At 40.5% G+C, this 18,678-nt stretch overlaps 1 long non-coding RNA gene across 4 annotated transcripts in view; it reads right to left on the bottom strand.

The window, feature by feature from the left end:
- Nucleotides 1–17,391, bottom strand: part of LOC129034990 (uncharacterized) — a 201,389-nt gene extending 183,998 nt beyond the window's left edge. For 2 of the 4 annotated variants that reach the window (XR_010126135.1, XR_008502065.2), the window contains exons 1-4: nt 17,258–17,391; nt 14,650–14,775; nt 13,455–13,636; nt 3,585–3,658 (exon numbers count right to left, since the gene is read on the bottom strand). This is a non-coding gene — a long non-coding RNA (uncharacterized LOC129034990). Of the gene's footprint in view, nt 1–3,584; nt 3,659–13,454; nt 13,637–14,649; nt 14,776–17,257 lie in introns of those variants that run through there. The other 2 variants (XR_010126136.1, XR_010126137.1) reach the window with 1 other exon arrangement.
- Between the last annotated feature and the right edge of the window lie 1,287 nt (nt 17,392–18,678).

The following is an 18,678-nucleotide window of genomic DNA, read 5'->3' as shown; positions in this document are numbered from 1 at the left end:
ATGGTAAAACCCCTTCTCTACTAAAAATACAAAAATTAGCCAGGTGTGGTGGCGAGCACCTACAATCACAGCTACTTGGGAGGCTGAGGCAAGAGAAGTACTTGAACCCGGGAGGCGGAGGCTGCAGTGAGGCAAAATCACACCACTGCACTCCAGCCTGGGCGATAAGAGCAAAACTCCATCTCAAAAAAAAAAAAAAAAAAGAGTATAATGGAGCTGAGAAACTGCAACACCACAGTAAACAAACTTAACTGCAAGCAGGAGAGCCAGGATTTGAACACCCCTGACTCCAGAGCCCAGGTGCTGAGCTACCAAGCCTTCCTGCTCTCACCAGTGTGATATATTAAATGCTCTGGGATCACCTCCTCCAAGTAGCCTTCCTGGCCAGCATCTCCACCCCACCTCCTCTGCTCTGGGTTGCATCCGCCCTTAGTGTTCTCATAGCTCTTTATCAATTGTCTCCCAGCAGGGATTGCATATCCCTTGAAGACAAGGTCCATGGCTTATTATCTTTATAATCCCAGCACCTCCCAGGGTGGCTAGCAGAGAGTCGGAGCTTAAGGAGTGTTGAAATAAGAGACATCTAGAGAAGATGCCAGAATTAAACATTTATTCTCATGTTGAATCTATTACATATATTTATACTTTCATTTTATATAATGGCATTACTATAATTATCCCTTTTACAACATAATATTGATGGCTAATTTAGATGAATTGATTCTATTTTCAAGTAATTCTGCTAGAGCTCTTTGACTATAGTAGGCAGCTAAAATATTCAAGGTATCAACAGTGGCCAAATGAATAAATAAAAGAAATATAAAGGTCATATATTAAATAAAATGGAATCAAATAGTAATTGTTAAGAGTGAAGGCCAAAATGTAACCAACCATAATGAATATTTAAGAGCTCCCATTTTAGCAATCAATGCCCTTCCCCCACAGGAACTCACTATAACTCACTGCTCAGATTCCATTGAAGGGAAGAGTTCCTGTCACCTCTCTTCCAGATTCCCTGTTAAGCCAGGCTTTCTCCTCTTGAAAGCACCCTTAACCCTTGACTTCAGGAGGCTGCTAGCAAAAGTCATGACATAGAGAAAATGTGCACTAGCAGAGTCCTTACTAGGAGCACAAAGTTAGGAGCCCAGCTCCTGAGCAAGAGAGCAGAAGAGCATAAGTGGTAAATCTTGAGCCTGTACCTACTAGCATTTATCTTGAGCAGGTTACTTAACTTCTTCAGGTCTCAGTTTCCTCATATGTAAAACAGCCCCTACTTCATAAGTCTGCTGGGAGGATTTGGTAAGATGATGTATATAAAATACTTCCCACATTACCTGGCACATAGTAAGTGCTCAGTAAATGTCAGCTACTGTGGTCTAGGCAGATTGGTGAGTGACAGCATCAATGTCTCACACAACAGAACCAGCCTGTGGGGTAGCTTTAGCACAGGTGCCAGGATTGGAGAACTTTGATCCTCACTGAGTCCTGTAAGAATATGTCAAGGGAACTGATATGGTATAGACTGCCTGGATGCAAATGATCAGTTTCTAGCTGTGTGAGCTTAGAAGAGCTGCTTAGCATCATTGTGCCTCAGTTTCCTCATGTGTAAAATGGTGATAATAATTGTACCTGACCCATACATTATTGTGAGGATTAAAGGTGTATTTATACGTGTGTGTGTTGTGTGTGTACAGGTATATCCATATATATATATATATATATATATACACACACGTGTAGTGTGTGTGTGTGTGTGTGTATACATATATATATGGATATACCTGTACACACATAATATGCACACACAAACATATACGAACAGCTTTGGTACAAAACAACATAAATAAGCTGTTGTTATTATTATTCCAGGCTACCTTCAGCCTTCACTTTCTACCCAACAGCTCTGTGTTGAAGAAGATAGAGAAATGACATTCTATGTGGTCACTGAGGGAAATTTTAAATATCTTCCTACATTTGTTCAAATAAGCTGAGAAATCCTTGGTACTCAGTATGTCTATTGGACAAAGTTGGAGTCCAATATTTCAACAGGACTCTTTCTGCTTTTAAATTATTTATTAACCAGTTTGTGACAATGCACAAGAATTCATATTTCTCCTATAAAAGTCTGGTTCTCCCGCCCCTAAGTGTTTCAGAGGGAGAAAGAAAGAGGTCTGGCTCAGGAGAACAGTTTTGTCGAGTAAAAATGGCCCCAAAACTGTTTACAGTTCTCATTTGATTATTCCTACCATAGAAAACAAAACAAAACAAAAAAATGGTTATGAGGACTTTAAATAAAACTCATTACGTGAAAAGGAAACAGCACAAGTCACACACAAAACTATTGCATAGTTTCTGAATTAAGTCAAATGAAGTAAGGAAGCATCCAAGATATGGCTGAAACACACCCTTCCCACTAGTGATCTGTTATTCTCTGATTAAAAAAAAAAAAAAAAAAAAAAAAAAAAACTAATAGAAGCCAACCCTGGGCTACGTGAGGTCCTTGCAAAAGGTACCTTCTGTATTTCCTCCTACCAATATCCACAGCAGCACTGTACCAAGACATTTCTGCACCCTAGTGCTTTCATAGTCACTAGATCTCTCTCCCACCCCCAACACCACCCGCCTCAACACACAGACAGTTACATGGATGGTTTGGGGTGAGGGCGAGGAAAGAGAAGACTGAACAGTTTCTGATTCACTGCACACGCAGGGTCCTGTTGTAAATACCCGGACACTCAGCAACCACCAGCTCTCCCCCATCATCCCTCCCTAGCACTTGGTTTCCAAACATGGAAGAAACAGCCCCTCCAAAAGACTGTATCTAAAACTGTCACAATGCCCACCCCATACCCAGCACAATGCAGAATTCATCAAAATCATATTTAACAGGCCCCAGAAATTTCAAACTACTAAAAATTTTCTGGTAGTGCTATCTGGATACATGCCTGTTGCATTTTAAGCTAGATGAGGTAAAATACTTGAAAGAATCCTATATTCTAGCTCTCCTAATATAATAATATACATCATTTATTCTAAACTTGCCACATGTCAGAAAGCCACTACTCTGGTGGCAGCTCAGCAGCCTATGGAAAATGAGTCAGGACACTCAGTCTAGTTGCAGATGGCAGATGCCTGGGTCACATATCACCCATACAGGGGACAGCTCTAGAACCAGTGTCCCAGTGAGGTTCAGTCAGTGGCAAGACAGGCCAGAACAGGGAAACCTGGGACCCCGAGTAGTCAGAGTCCAGGAGCAGAACTGGTGTGGGAGAAAGGTTCCAAGAGGGACAACTGGTACTAAGGAGTTCACAGAAGAAAAAAGGAAGAAGATCTGGGGCCTGAGGCAGCACATCACCCCAGGGAGGGGACCAGCTGAGGCTCAGTCATAAGGAACAGGACAAAAACCAGTCACCTGTGAGCCACACCAGATCCTTTCAGGAATTAGTGGTGTTTGGATATACAAACACACATAAATATACATAACTATGTATAAGAGAGAAACTCTAGTTTAGAAAGTATAGAATTAGGTATCTAGTCTCAGATTTAAGCCTCACAAGCTATGTGACCTTAGTCAAATCACTTACCCTCTCTCAGCCTATTTCAGTAGCCGTAAATGGAGACTACATCTTTCACACCTGTTGCACAATGTTGTGAGGACCTGATGAAAGAACAGATGTGAACACAGTTTATAATCCACAGTGCTCAAGAGCCACAGCAGGGGCTTCTTTTCTTCCTTATTCACATACCTGAGGGATGCTCTGGAAGGATCAGATTTCTGTGCAGCCTTTAGAAGCCCCCTTTTGCCTTGCAGTCTACTCACTCTTTCTCTCTCTCTCTCTCTCTCCCACTTCTCCTCTCTCTCTCTCTGAAAATCATTGCTCTAGTACAACAATGAAGCAGACATTTAATTATTCTAAGTTCATACTTAGAATATGGCCTGGAGGCCACGAGACTCACAGATGTGGTTTCTTTAGCCTGCAGTCTGGCCTGTACAGGGTACCTCTTCCCACTCCTCATGCTCCCCAAAATTACATATATCCTGTACAACTTCTAATATTTAAAAATCAGTAGATTCCATAAGGATTTAGCTTTACAGCTTCCCTTGAAAAAATCAAAAGATCTAGCAACACTGGATCTAAATTCCCACAAGGCAACACCATGCTACAACAGTGGTTCTCAAATCGCCAAAGCATATTAAAGCAGAGACTGCAAGGCTCCCATGTTTAGAGTTTCTGAATCAGTGGGCTGAGACGGGGCTGAAAATCTTCCATTTCTAACAGGTTTCCAGGTGATTCTGATGCTGTGGGTCCAGGGACCCCATACTTTGAAAACCACTATGCTAGATCATTGTATGGGCTGCTCCCTTTACATAGGGTGTGCAACTCCCATTTGCCATAGCACCCACCACCTCCTATTGTGAGTGACACAAGTAAGAATCTGATGTCATTTATCTGGCTTACTCTGTTGTTTTTCTTACACATGCAAAGCCATGTGACTGACTGAATCTACCTGGACTCCTAGGCAATTGAGTTAGCAACCTCTGCTCCTTGGAGGCAAGAACTCTGCCTTACCTAATACAGCACTCTCTTCTCTTTCTCCCTCTCTCCTCTCTCTTTCACACACACACACACACACACACACACACACCATCCCATACAATGTCTTGCACATAGCATTTAAATATATTAATTGATTTTAATTTCTGCATACAGTCTAAAACTTTCAAGGCCTGAGGATAAGGGACAGAAAGACTTTTAAGCAAGGAGTTGGTATAGTCATCTCCTCTTATGTAATAGATCCAGAGCTAAGAGCAGGGCCATGCTGCCTCAAATCTCATGGAGATGGGAGGCAAAGAATGAACCAGATCAATGGGTCAGCCATGAGTTCTCCTGAGATCCACTTGTCCAATTAGCTTCTCAATCCTAGTACTTATCCCCAAATCCCCTAAAATTAGCTAACATCCAAGAGTATTATCAACTGAGCAATTCAACAAACTGCCTTCACTGATTGGTTTTGTTATTCACCAGCCTGAGGGCATGGGGGACACCTGGCTAATAACTTTACGTCTCTTCTTGCTTTATTTTCTATGAGCCCATTAATAAACCTGGAACAAATTCTGTGTGCATTCCGAAATCCACTAAGTAAAGTCACTATGGAAAACAATATGGAGGTTCCTCAAAAAACTAAATATAGAATTACCATATGATCCAGCAATCCCACTTCTAGGCATATATCCACAAGAATTGAAATCAGTATGTCAAAGAGATATCTGCACTCCCATGTTCATTGCTGCAGTGTTTACAATAGCCAAGTTATGAAATCAACCTAAGTGTCCATCAATGGACAAAAGAAAGTGGACATATCCAAAAGAAAATATGCTAGGCGAAATAAGCCAGGCATAGAAAGACAAATACTGAATAATCTTACTTGTATGTGGAATATAAAAAAGTTGAACTTATAAAAGTAGAGAATGGTGATTACCAGAGGCTGGGAGTCTAGAGAGTGGCTGAGGAGATGTTGGTCAAAGGATATACAAAGTTAGAGAAGAGGAATAATTTTTTGAAATTTATCATACAATAGCATTATTATGTATTAATAATCATAGTTATAGCAATGTATTTTATATATCAAATTTGTCAAAAGAATATATTTTAAATATTCTCAACAGAAAAAAATGGTAAGTATGTGAGGTTATAGATATGTTAATTCACTTGGTATAATCATTCCATAATGCATACATATATCGAAACATCACATTGTACCCCATAAATATATACAATTATTATTTCTCGATTAAACATAAGGATTTAAATTTTTAAAAATCTACCACAATGCAGGCCAGACTCTTTCCCTTGTCTACTCCCAACTCACATGATCTATCTCAGTTCCTTGGACCAAAGCCATGGTTTGTGTAAAATGACCCCAAATTTAACTTCCACGAAGAATTTGAATGTTTCTCTTCTCAACAGTGAAATAGGCAGTTCATTCTAGAGACTCTATAAAAGATACCAGTCATTAAGGCAAACAAATTTTATCCTTCTTTCATGGGCTAACAGTGAATGAAAAGAGGGGTACACCAAGGTAATTTGTGAAGGTGTGAGCACGTCTTGAAATTAAAGTATTCTTGAAATGCGACCAACAAGGACGAAACATCTAAATTAACTGTTAGAGTCCTCTCCTGCACTGTCAAAAAGTAGCTTCAGAGCAGTATTATTATTTTATGGAAAAGGGCCTGGAGACCTATTACAACTTCCCAGGATTATACAGTTATAATCAAAGACAGAGACTAACTCATTCTCAAATCCACAGCCTCAAAACCAATCGTCATCACTATCCACAGGCCTTATATCAAGGGCATACCTTCTCCACAAACTGTCTCCAAAAAGCTTAAGGACTCAAAGGCTGAAGATGGCTCAAAAACAAAATGGAGCATGATGATTACTCCTTAAAACATGGAGAGAGAAACAGAAAATTAAAACGTAGTGAATCAGACAAAAGACATGCAAACACACTTTTACAATGACAAATGATTCCCAGCCCAGACAGACTTTGCTTTAATCTAGTTGAATGTAATAACAAATTCCAAGAAAGAACAGATCTCTCAGAAGGAGACTGGGAAGTAGAAACAAAGGTAAAAGAGTCTGAGACACAAGTTTTCAAAGCCCATCAAGCACCTCCAAGGAGAGCCTTGGCCAAGTGTCCCAATCCTTAATGAACAGAAATGCCTAAAACCTGTGAATTCCAGGAAAGCCAAAAGGAAAAGACTAACAGATTTGACCACATAAAAAGCAAACACTTCTATAAGGTAAAAGATCCCATAGCAAATTCAAAAGGTGAATGAATATAGACAAGGAGAAAGTATTTGAACCTATGTCAGAAAAAGGGTTAAAATTATTTATTATATTATAAACATCCTTCCACATACACATATACCACACCCTCCACCAAAAATGATCAAGGACAAACAACCCAACAGAAAAAATAGACAGGAGAGGAAATTCACAGACAAATCATGAAACAAAAAATGCAAACATCCCAAAAACATGCAGAAAAATTCACAGTCTCACCTGCAGTCAGGAAACATGCAAATCAAAATAAAGATGTATTGTTTTTACTGATCACACAGCCAGGGGGAAAAATACAAACAAACTAAAAAACTAAAAATATCAGCATCACCCAGGATTGGCAGGAGTATAAGGAAACAGATACGCCTCTATGTTGCTTGGGCTACATAATCCTTGGAATATAATTTGGCCATGCTTAATAAAAATAGTATGTTCTTTGATCTCAAATCCCTCCTTGGAGAAGTGCATATTGAGGTATTTCATGCAGTGGCAAAAAATAACCTCAACATTCATCAACAAGAGAAATAATTGAATAAATTCCAGACATCCATACGAATATTGTAAAGTTATTAAAAAGAACAAAAATAGCATTAATTTGGGAGACAGTAAAAGGCAGTGGTAGCACTTTGGACTCAAAAGCCAGATTGCCCAAGTTCCAGTTGCTCCTCCCACAATCACTAGCTGTGCAACCTTGGGCATTAATCACATGTCAGTTCCTGGTCTACCCACTGGGAACAATAGTGCCATGGTAGTTGTAGGGTAAATGAGGTGAAGCACAGGGCCTGGCACCCAGCAGGTGCTAGACTGATGTCCATGAGATTCTGTTGGGAGACGGAGAGACTGCACAAAATGAATAGCATGAATCTATTTAAATTAAAAAAAATTGTTTTACACAGTGGACTCTGTGTGTATGGGTACGGTGGTGGTGGTGAGAGGAAAGGAGAAAGTTTTAACTTTTTCTTTCCACATCTCTCTGTTCTTTGGCTTGTTACAAAGAACATGTCTTACTTTTGTCATTTGGAAAAATGATTCAGTAACATTTTTTGGAAGTGGGGTAGATGAGCATGCTTCACAAGTGCAGGGGATACAAAGGCACAATTAAAGACGGAGTGAATCTGGCAACGGGGAAGTTTGGTGCGTCTGGAGCACAGATCATGTGCTGCAAAGCAGTAGGATATAAGGCTAGAGAGTACATATAAAGGAAGGGTCATGTGTTCAAGGGAGGGAGTGTAGACTTCAGCCAGATATTCATGGAAAGTTCTTAGGAAGAAAGGAATGCAAAATATCAGCTGTGCCCTGGCAACCTAAAAAATAGATTCTATCTCCCCACTGAAACAAAACTTTCAGTGGCTCCTCTTTACTCTGTATAGGGATGAAGTCCAAGCCTAAGTCCATGAGCCTTATCTGCAGCCTTCTCACCTCACCCTCCAGCTCTTCACTACCGGCGCACTCAGCTACCTGTGTTTCTCAGAAAACTCTGCCCTCTCCGGGTCCACACCTTGGTTCAGGTCACAGCTTCTGCACACAGTGCCCTTTCTCCTCATGCTGCACTAACTCCTCAGAGCTCACCTCAATTCCCTAAGGCTCAGTTTCCCATCTAGATCCTCCCATATTACCCTAAGATTATCCTAAAAAAATATTTTGACATTGATTTATAATTGTCAGCTTATTGTCAGCCTCCCCAACTAGACTGCAAATCTTTAAGGACTGGTACTTGATATGATTCCCTGTTGACTCCTCAATACCTAGCACACAACACAAAAGACAGAGATCTTGAAATATTTGTGAAATAAACGAATGCTTTTAAATATATGAGCCATCTAACTAATTTCCCTTTCTAGTATTCAATGTTTTTCAAAAAGCTTTCTGATTCAATTCACTATCCTTTATATGTCAGCCTACAGGCAGAGATTTTTCAACACATCATGTTGGTGTAACTCTGAGTCCATGTGACAGTTACACTGCTCACTGGAAACTAATAAATTGGCATAGGGATTTTATATGTCACTCTTGTAACTCAGTTCATGAAAGTTCTTTCCTGGAGAAAAAAAATTTCCATGTGCTGGCAAAAGCAGATTTCTTAGCATTCAAAACGAAAGGCCACAACTCTGAACTATGAAAAATTAGTATGATGAAAGCCCCTTGAAAGGCCTTTTCTGGGTACATCAGGGCCTTGATTTATTCATTTATTCAGCAAATATTTAGTAATCCCCAACAAATGCCAACCTTTGTTCTAAGCTTTGAGGATAAAGCAGGAAACAAGACAGTAAAGCTCTACCACCATGAAACCACATTCCACATTCTACTAGGGGCTAACAGACAGATAATAAACATGTAAAAAATAAGATAATTTCAGGTAGTGCTAAATGCTATGAAGAAAATTAAGCAGGATAGAGAATGATTAAAGTTGGGGGAGAGGATGTGAGAGCTCTTTAGACAGGTGGTCAGGATAAGGCTTCTCAGAGGAGAGGATATTTGAGCTGAGACTTGAGTGATGAGAACAAGTCAGCCATGAGAAATGGGGTAGAGAATTCCAGACCTAGAGGAAGAGCAAATGCAAAATCTCTAAGGTAGGAATGAGGTTGGAGTATTCAAGCAAAGACAGAAAATCAATATGACTGGATCATAATGAGCAAGGAAGGCGATTTGAGAGCAATCAAAGGGAAGGTATAGAATAGGTCATATAGGCCATGATAAGGAGTTTGGATTTTATTCTAATTGCAAGGCAAAGACATTAGTGAAGTATAGGAAGGGAAGTGATAGGTCTGATTTATATTGTTAAATGGCTAATAACAGAGAATGAACTCTGGGAAGGCAAGAGTGGAAACCAAGACGCCAGTCAAGAAGCTGTTGTCATGGTTCAGATGACAGCTGCTGATGGCGTGCACTAGGATAGTAGCTAAAAACATGGAAGGTGGTCAGTCAGATTTGGGATAATATTTTGGAGGGCCAGTGGAACTTGATAGATTGGATACTGGAAAGAAGAGAAAAAGAAGCATTGAAGTTTTGATCTCTTGGTTCTCTCATCAGAAATTTCTACACCTGCATGCTGCTAAAAGTCAGTTGTTCTACTGTAGATCTTTCATTCAGCAACCATAACAATGTAAAGCTAGTCAAAATTTCTGCTTCTGCATGACAATACTCGAATTATGTGTGCCAATTTATTATAGAGGAGTCAAAAACAGTTTATTTTGCATTAAACTAAGGCTCTTAGCTTCTGAGGGGTTTGTTTGTTTTTTGCAATCTGAAAAGCAGCTCATTTTCTAAAGACCCAAGTACTTATAAAACAACATCGATTTGTACCCCCTTTAAAAAGCACCATTTCTATATTAGAGATCTATAGGCACATAGCTTCTATTACAGTAATCACTTCTTTACTTTGCTTTTTAGTCTTATTTTCTCATATGATGGCCGTGTTTCATATCATAGTTTTATGAATGTTAAAACCAAGGCTTAGCAAGCCAGGCCGCTTGCAGCACAGGAAGAAACAGAATGGCAAGCTGACTTCCTTAGAGTCAACCCTTAATGTATTCATTCATCTTCTGTGAAACTCCAGCAATAGTGAATCTCAAAGAACTAACTGTTTAAGGCTGTAGAGCAATTTTCTTTCTCCTGAACCTAACTCTTCTGATGCTTTATATATATGTCCCAGTAACAGACTCTTAGAAAACAACATTTTGAAAATATAATTACTATGTACAAATCTATGAAATGTATATAAAATATTATTAAAGGGAAAAAGCAGGATTGAACATATTCTCATAGCCAAAAAGAACTTAGGAAAATTCACAGTACTTATTGTATTAATATGCACAGTACGGTTAAGAACTGAAAGTATTTAGGGCTTGGGAGTAAACCACACTCCTCTTTCCCACCAAGGTATAAATCACCTGAGAGACTGCACTGGATACTGGAGAGAAGAGAAAATAAAGAATCAAAGTTATGATCTTTTGGTTCTTCTCATCAGAAATTTCTGCACCTGCATGCTGCTAAAAGTCAGTTGTTCTACTGGAGAACTTTCACTCAGTAATCATAACAAAGTAAAGCTTGTCAATATTTTGTATATGTTTCACAGATTTGTAAATAATTCAGTCTAACACAAAAGAGTAGACAGCCGAAAACTACCACGCCTACTGATAAAGCTGATGCTGGAGATTGCATGGCAACAATGGGCCTCCCTACACCTAACTGTAGGATGAGGCAGGCTTACACTAAGGTGCTAACTGGCAGTGCAGGGCAACTGCAATCCTCCCCTCCCTTCACTCCACAGGCCTATCCCTGTAAAATCTGTAGCACAAAGAAATAGGCCAGAAGGCATGATCCCTGAGAGAAGCCTGGCCCCAAGAGTAAGACTGGCCAAAGAGGACAAGGTTTCTCACAGTTTCTCACCATCAGGTATCTTACTTCATGGAGAAGAGGAAGGGGTGACCCAAGAGGCCAGGAGTGTTAACAGGACCCCCTGTAACTACATCACATTCCCCACTCAATTTTATTCTCTTAACTTAGTAGCCTTCACTCTGGCGTAAATCTACCCTGGGATTCCATGAGTACTTTCTAAGGAGAATAGAGGCATAGGAAATTTTAAGGAAATCTATTCCATTTATTCAACTTTCACCTATTCTTTCCCAAAATTGAGCTGCCTGAAACATGACTGAGGTTGAGATGTCACATCAATTCTATTTTTACAACTCCTTTTAAAAATCATTCTTTAAGCTTCAAGTCAGTGACAAGTTTAAAAAAAAAAAAAAAAAATCATTCTCTTCCCGCTTATAAAAGACTGGCATCTTCTTACCCATCCCAGATCCTTCTATAGCAAATTGCTCTGGTGTGCAAAAAAACCTCTAAGGCATCATACAAAGGAACAATTCCAAATACTGTCTTGAAATCAACATTTGATTTAATCAGGGTATAAGAAACCTACATGAGGATTTCCTGGTTTTCCTTATATATATATTTCAGTTAAGAGAAAAGCATGGTGCTAGAAATTGGGTATTTTGGTCTATGTTGAGGTGTTCTGAGTGTACATACACTGGGGCAAGGGCAGGGGTTGTGCTAATTTTTGTCTAATGCCATTTCCTCTTCCATTTCCTGATAATGTCAAAGAACGCGGGTGAGAGAGCAAACAAAAATACTAAAGGAGGTGGTACCCTACTTCATCCAGATAGCAAACTCACAGTCAGGTTCCATGCTCCACATATACATCTCGGAATCTGGATATGCAAGATTTGTGAAAATCATTCTGGGAAATACCAATTAGCTACAAGGCACACTTACTCCGGAATGAGAGCATTTGATATAAAATCTCATTCTCCTGTGTCTCAGCTGCAAATTCCAAATGATTTCAAGGAAAAGAATGTAAAAAATTCCAAATTTCCTTTCAATATATTAATGTTACATGAAAAAGGAACATATATAACTAGAAAGTTAATGTTTCTTACTTTCTTGAATAGATATTCAGATCTTAGAAGAAAATATTCTAATTAATTTTTGCCAAAAGATTATTGAATACAGTAAATCTATATTCATTTTTTTACCCAAATATGTCTGCTCAGTGTTATTTGTTAAACATTTCTCACCTCATTATTCATTCCTACCATTCATGTAATAGATTTAGATATATTGTTTTCTATTTTAAACAACACATTTAACAACAATCATTTATTTGCTTTTGTAAGCCCTGTACCTAATTATCACCCAACATATTTTCCCATTTTGTTGCCTAGCAAAAAGTTACATTTACCTATAAATACATGAAGTAATTGAGGAGAAGGAGCTGCATTCACTTCGTTGAGAGATATATTTCCAATAAAATTTTAGTTCTCTTTAGTAATTATTTGTAAAAATTTATAATGTAGGTATGATTATTATGTACTAACAATAACTGTAATGATAACTCCATTCAAAAGAAATTTTTGACATTTAGAACCTTATAGTCATAGGAATTTTTTTTTAATTACAAACTATTTTTTTTGAGATAGAGTCTCACTCTTGTCATCCACACTGGAGTGCAAAGGCATGATCTCAGCTCACTGCAACCTCCACCTCCCAGGTTCAAGTGATTCTCCTCCCTCAGCCTCCCAAGTAGCTGGGATTACAGGTGTCCACCACCACACCCAGCTAATTTTTGTATTATTAGTAGAGACAGGGGTTTCACTATGTTGGCCAGGCTGATCTCGAACTCCTGAGCTCAGATGATCCACCCACCTCAGCCTCCCAAAGTGCTGGGATTACAGGCGTGAGCCACCATGCCCGGCCTATAAACAACTTATTATTGTGGAAAAGAATAATAGAGTAAGCAATAAAATATATTTGGGCACAAAATACATTAAAATAAAATTCTGTTAGGGAAGTAGAATGAAAATACAAATTCAGATAGGAAAAGGCATAATGTAAAATTTCTGTGAAAATAAATGATGGTGAGTATTCCTTTTCTATGGATTTAGATTTCATTTAGATTGCATTTTAGGTAACATAACCCTTTTTATTTTAAAATATGCACATTTATATTACGCAAAAAATTACATGTTTTGCAACTAAGGTCAAAATATTTTACATGTCAATTTAAAAACTATTTTAGGGGAGTGTCAGCAAAAGTATGAAGACCATTACCTTAACTCTGTGGGATTATCCACTGAGATCAGGCTGGGATACAGTTATTTCCTTGGGTGAGAAGTCAGCAGTCAATTGTAGTAGTCGTGCTCCCATCTTCATGAGACCACTTCTCCAATACTGATTTCACCTCTTTTGTAGGATGTCCTGGGGCCACTAGTAGAGTCTGTCCCCAAAATGCCCTGAATGGGTCAGAACAATTTATCGATTAAATCAGTTCCAATACTATTCTGTATCCAAGGCTGTAATTCACAATATGTTCTACTGCCATCTCAAACTATGTCCTGTCAGCTTGCCCAACGTTATCAGAATTTCTAAAATGTGATCAAATACTTTAATAACTAAGAACCAACAAGATGTTCTCAATTTGATTTTGACCCTCTCCCAGTATTAATTTTCCAAAGAGAAATTAAAAGTTCAGAGATTAAATTACTCTGTCCTTCTAAATTATGGCCCAAAGTAATCAGTACCAACTTCATGTTAAAGTCCAAAATCATTAATGGCCAACATTGAACTCTTTTACTCTGTGAATTAAAGTTCAAACAGGCTTTGTCACTCCCTGGAAGTGAACTTAGCTCCAAACCTGAAATTTCCCTTCCCCCAGGGAGCTGATGCTGTTCAGCTTACCCCAAGCCTCCCTTGGCAGGAGCAAGCTCCTTTGAAACTTGTGTGAGGTAGCAGAGGAGAAAGCACACTTTCCATGAGCAGGATGGCTCCCAAGAGAAAGTGGAGAGGAAGGTGGCTGCCCACGAGCCAAACTTAAACATCAGGAAACTCACTGGTGGCACTCAAACAGAGCATCAAATGATATGTTCGTGGCACTCCAATGTTTCAAGAAAAATGTGATACAGGGAAAAAAAAAAAAAAAGTTTTTCCCTAAAATAGGGAAAAATTACAAGAAACAATCTCTCTTATTTAAGAATTATTTATTGAATATCATGGTGCAAACTTCTGAGCTAGGTTCACTGGGAAATGCGTAAGTGAGTCAAAGCTGGATGCTGCCTAACAACCAACCAACCACTAGTATTTCTAACACAATTATTATATATGTCAGTGACTCATATTTTAGATTTTTGTTATAGCACCACCCTATTTCCAGTACCAATTTTTGTATTAGTATGCAAAAGTTGATACCAAACAACTCCAAATAGCTAAGTGACTCAGAACAGCAGAGATGTATTTCTTATTCATATACCTAGGTATGTTAGTTGGGAGGTCTTTTCCACTTTGTCCTGTCTCCGAGACCCTGGCTGATGGAAGCCCACTCAATTTGAAACATCGTTGGAGTAGTGATTAAAGATGGCCACATTTTCCTGGAACTCTGTGGTTGACAAAAATTTTTGTTGGCCACAAATTCTTTGTCACTCTCCCTCCACCCCATCAAGTGTTTATTTCCTCTTCCCTTAAAATTGAGCAGGCCCTGTGACTGCTTTTACCAATACAACATGTCATTTCCAGACCTAAGACTTACAAAACCTGGAAGTTTTTGCTTTTTTGCATTTGAGAATCCTAAGCCACCATGGAAGAAAGAAGTCAGGCTACTCTGCTGAAGAAGCCATGCGAATCAGAGTCTTTGGAATGGCATGGGTAAATAGAAAAGCTCAGCTACTCTAGCAACCCAGTTGAGCCTCCAGAAACTCCAGCCCCAAACAATACCAGGCTGGAACCACATGAGAGACCCTGAGCAAGATTAGACAACTGCCCATGAGCCTACTCAACCCACAAAACTGTTACAGATAATAAAATAGTGACTGTTTTAAACCATTAAGATTTAAGGTGCTTTGTCATGGGACAATAGATAATTAAAATATTTCATCACTGTTGGCAGGAAGAAAGTGCGCAGGATAAATGTCCACAGGCTCTTAAAGCTTTTATTTGGAAATGACACAAGTCACTTCCAATCACATTTCATTGGCCATTCTTGAGGTAAAAGGAGTAGGGAAGTCCAAATCTATGTGTGCGGAAAAAGAAATAGAAATATTTGGTGGCTAGTACTAATATATTCCAGAGATTTACAAGTAAATCAGTAAATAGATGAAGTGTCAGGGGAAAAAAGCTAACAACAGGAGAAAACAATGTAGATGACCTCTAGGCAAAGTAGGGATGTAAGAGGAAAAGGAGGGTAGAAAGAAGTCAAAAATAAAAAAAATAAAAAAGCATCCACAGGGGAAAAGTAGAAATCTTGGGATCTAAAGGACAGTTTCAGTAACAGAATAGTCAAAAAGAGCATAAAATAAAATGCCACAATGGGTGGTACAGGTAAGGAACACGCAGAAATTCAAAGAAGATAGGTTAATGTGGGCTGATAGAGGCCCCAGGTGGAAGCAGAATTAAAAGAATGGATAGGTAATGGAATTTGTATGGTTGGAAATAAGAAGGGCATGCTCCGTGCGGAAACAGCATGAGTCAAGTCCTAGACTGTGGAACACACATAGCATATATGGGGCAAGGGACTAGGTATCGTAAGGGGAAACGTTATCATTTAATAGAGGGTATCCAAGGGATTGTTTGCTGGGGAACGGGAAGGCAGGGAAGCCACTCAGGGACTTATGGAGGCCCTTGAGTGCAAACTGAGCTTTCCGAGTTGTCCTCTTTAAATTACAGAGCACCCCTGGGGACTGGTGTCTGAGCAAAGGAAATCAGAACACAGTTCTAGTCTCTTCATGTAGGAATGAAATAGCAAAAGACTGACGGCAAGTCACCAATTGGAAAGTTATTGCAGTACTCAAAGCAAGAGTATCCTATTGGGACAAGAGCTTGTTACTTAGGGTGGAAAATAAGAACTTCCAACTAGTCCAGTTCAAGGGGCTTACAATGAGAATCAAAAAAGCTGGGGTTTCGGGAAGGCTTCAAGTGTGAAGAAGTCGAGACACTATTTTATCAAGGGTATAAAGGAAAACTTTTTACTTCACGTGGCAGCCAATGTTGGTTAGCTACCCAACATTCCCCACCCCACTTCCTTGACAGCAGAACTTTAATACTGCCCAATTCCTCTCTTCCCTCCAAACCAACTGGAAAAGAAATCTACACACACATAATTCAGCTCCAAGGTAAATCCTGAGGGTCTAAGCTAGTGGTTCTCAACCAGCAGCACACCTCTGGGGGGTGGGAGGGAAAAAAGGTTGCTTTATGGTGTCACAATGCCTGAGGTGTGGTACTGACATTTAGTTGGAAGGAACCAGAGATGATAAATGTCCAGCAATGCTCAACAGAGTCCTGAAAAGCCAGATAAACACTAGGCAATCATGGATGTCCCATGCTACTTGTCTGTTACTGCTTTAGGGACAGCTAATAGCCCAGTTCTGGTCATTAAGACATAAGGAGTGGCCTGCTTCTGGGGTGCTTTCTTCCTTCCTATCAATGTTGTCTCAACTGTATATGGCTCTTGGGACTGCTACAGCTATCTTCTCCTCAAAACCAGTTTCTTCTTTATCTTCCTATTTCCATCACTGGCACCTCCCACTTTCTGTTACCAAGTCCTAAAGCAATTTTGACTTCTCCTAACCCTTAACCTTAAGGTGACTATTCCTTTAGGTTTGCCTGGGATACAACTGATATAAGGGATAAAACTGATATAACTCTTGTTCTCTGGCTATAATTATTAATGCCCTACTTTACTTCCAAAAGTGTTCCATATTGAAGGATAGAGTATGTGGTCATTTACTACCAATTGTGTCGCTCTCCCTCAAGTACCTCTAATGCAGGGCTCAGCAATATGGCTTATAAGTTGTTTTTGCACCTCTCCAGAACTAAAAATTTACATATTTCAATGATTTTTTAAAAATCAAAAGAATATTTCATACCTGAAATTATATTAAAAATTCAATGTCCATAGTTTTACTGGAAGACAGCTACACTCATTCAAGTATTGTCTACGGCTGCTTTCTCGTGACAAGGTAGAGTTGAGTAATTAAGGCAGACTTAAAATATGATCGGGCCCTTTATAAAAAATGTTTGCCAACCCCTGCTCTAATGTCTCCCCTAGCTCTGAGTCTCCTCACCTCACGCACAAATACCCTAGCCTACTAACTGCTTTCCCACTCTTTCCCCAGCCTCTAATCCTTCAGACTCCTGGTTGCTATATAATCTCTCTACAAGGGTGTCGATCCTGTCACTTGCCCCGTCAACATCCTCAGTGACTCCTCCAAAACCGACAGTGAAAGGTTCAAACCTATTCTATAAGACTCAAGACAACAGACAACGAAGGGCAAGAGAGAACACGTCAAACGAGTTGAGTGCGTGAGACTTCAGAGGTCACTTTTTCACACCAGAATTTCAAGGTGTGAGAGGCTAAAAGACGTTCCAAGTACGTAAAACAGAACCTGCAAATAAGAGTGAATGACGAATAGAAAGACCACCTCAACCTGTCCACCTCCCTACGGCCGCAGAAGTTATGATTCAAGGAATAATGAGACTCTAAATCCTTTAAAATTCTACAAGAGCAGCCTTTGCCAAACCCAGCGGGGAGCGGCTGCTCGGTGCCCGCGCGAGGAGCACGTAGACTGCCGATGCCAGAAAAGCCCGGTGCGGGCTCTGTGCTCTCTCCGTTCCAGGAAGACCCCAGCTCGTCGCCAAATCTTCTTGCTGCTTCCCGGTCTGCGCGCCTACGCTGCCGGTTTCCCGACAAAAGCGACGGCGCCCTGGGGAAAAGCAGACGCCCCTCATCGGTTTGCGCCTTGCAGCTCAACTATGCCTCAGCCTCCCACAAGCCACCTGCCCGCGCCCTCCGCCAGGCGTCCCGCCCGGACCTGCCCCCGCGGCCGCCAAGGCGCACGTGAAACTCCAGGGAGGGGGAAACGCAAGGAGGTGGGAGTTTGCGGACGCGAACCCAGGCCTGGGAAGGGAAGCGATTCCGGGGCGCACGCGCAGAGCCAAGAGACCGGGCGGGGCGTGCCTCCCGCAGGGGTTACGGACGAAAGGCGAGCGCGTGGCGCTCAGGAGCCCGCGCACGCGCTATGGTCTCGCCCCGCCCATGAGCGTCCGCGCGGCCGTCGTAGCATCTTTTCTTCAGACCCGCCCGGCTCGTCTACTTAACCTAGCGGAGGCTTGCAGTGAGAGCAGGGAAGTGTGGGGCGAGGTGGCCGGGGCGTCTCACGCGTGCGCGCCCAGCGAAAAAAGGGAGGGGGCGGGAGAGATCCGAGACAACGTTACCCCGTCAACACCCAATCAGGAGCCGGCCTGACCCCGCCCCCTCTCCTCATGTTATTGGCTGGGAGGCCCCCAG

This window comes from Pongo pygmaeus, chromosome 3 (assembly GCF_028885625.2).
Source record: "Pongo pygmaeus isolate AG05252 chromosome 3, NHGRI_mPonPyg2-v2.0_pri, whole genome shotgun sequence".
NCBI lineage: Eukaryota > Metazoa > Chordata > Mammalia > Primates > Hominidae > Pongo > Pongo pygmaeus.
This window is presented reverse-complemented; position numbering and strand designations above follow the sequence as displayed.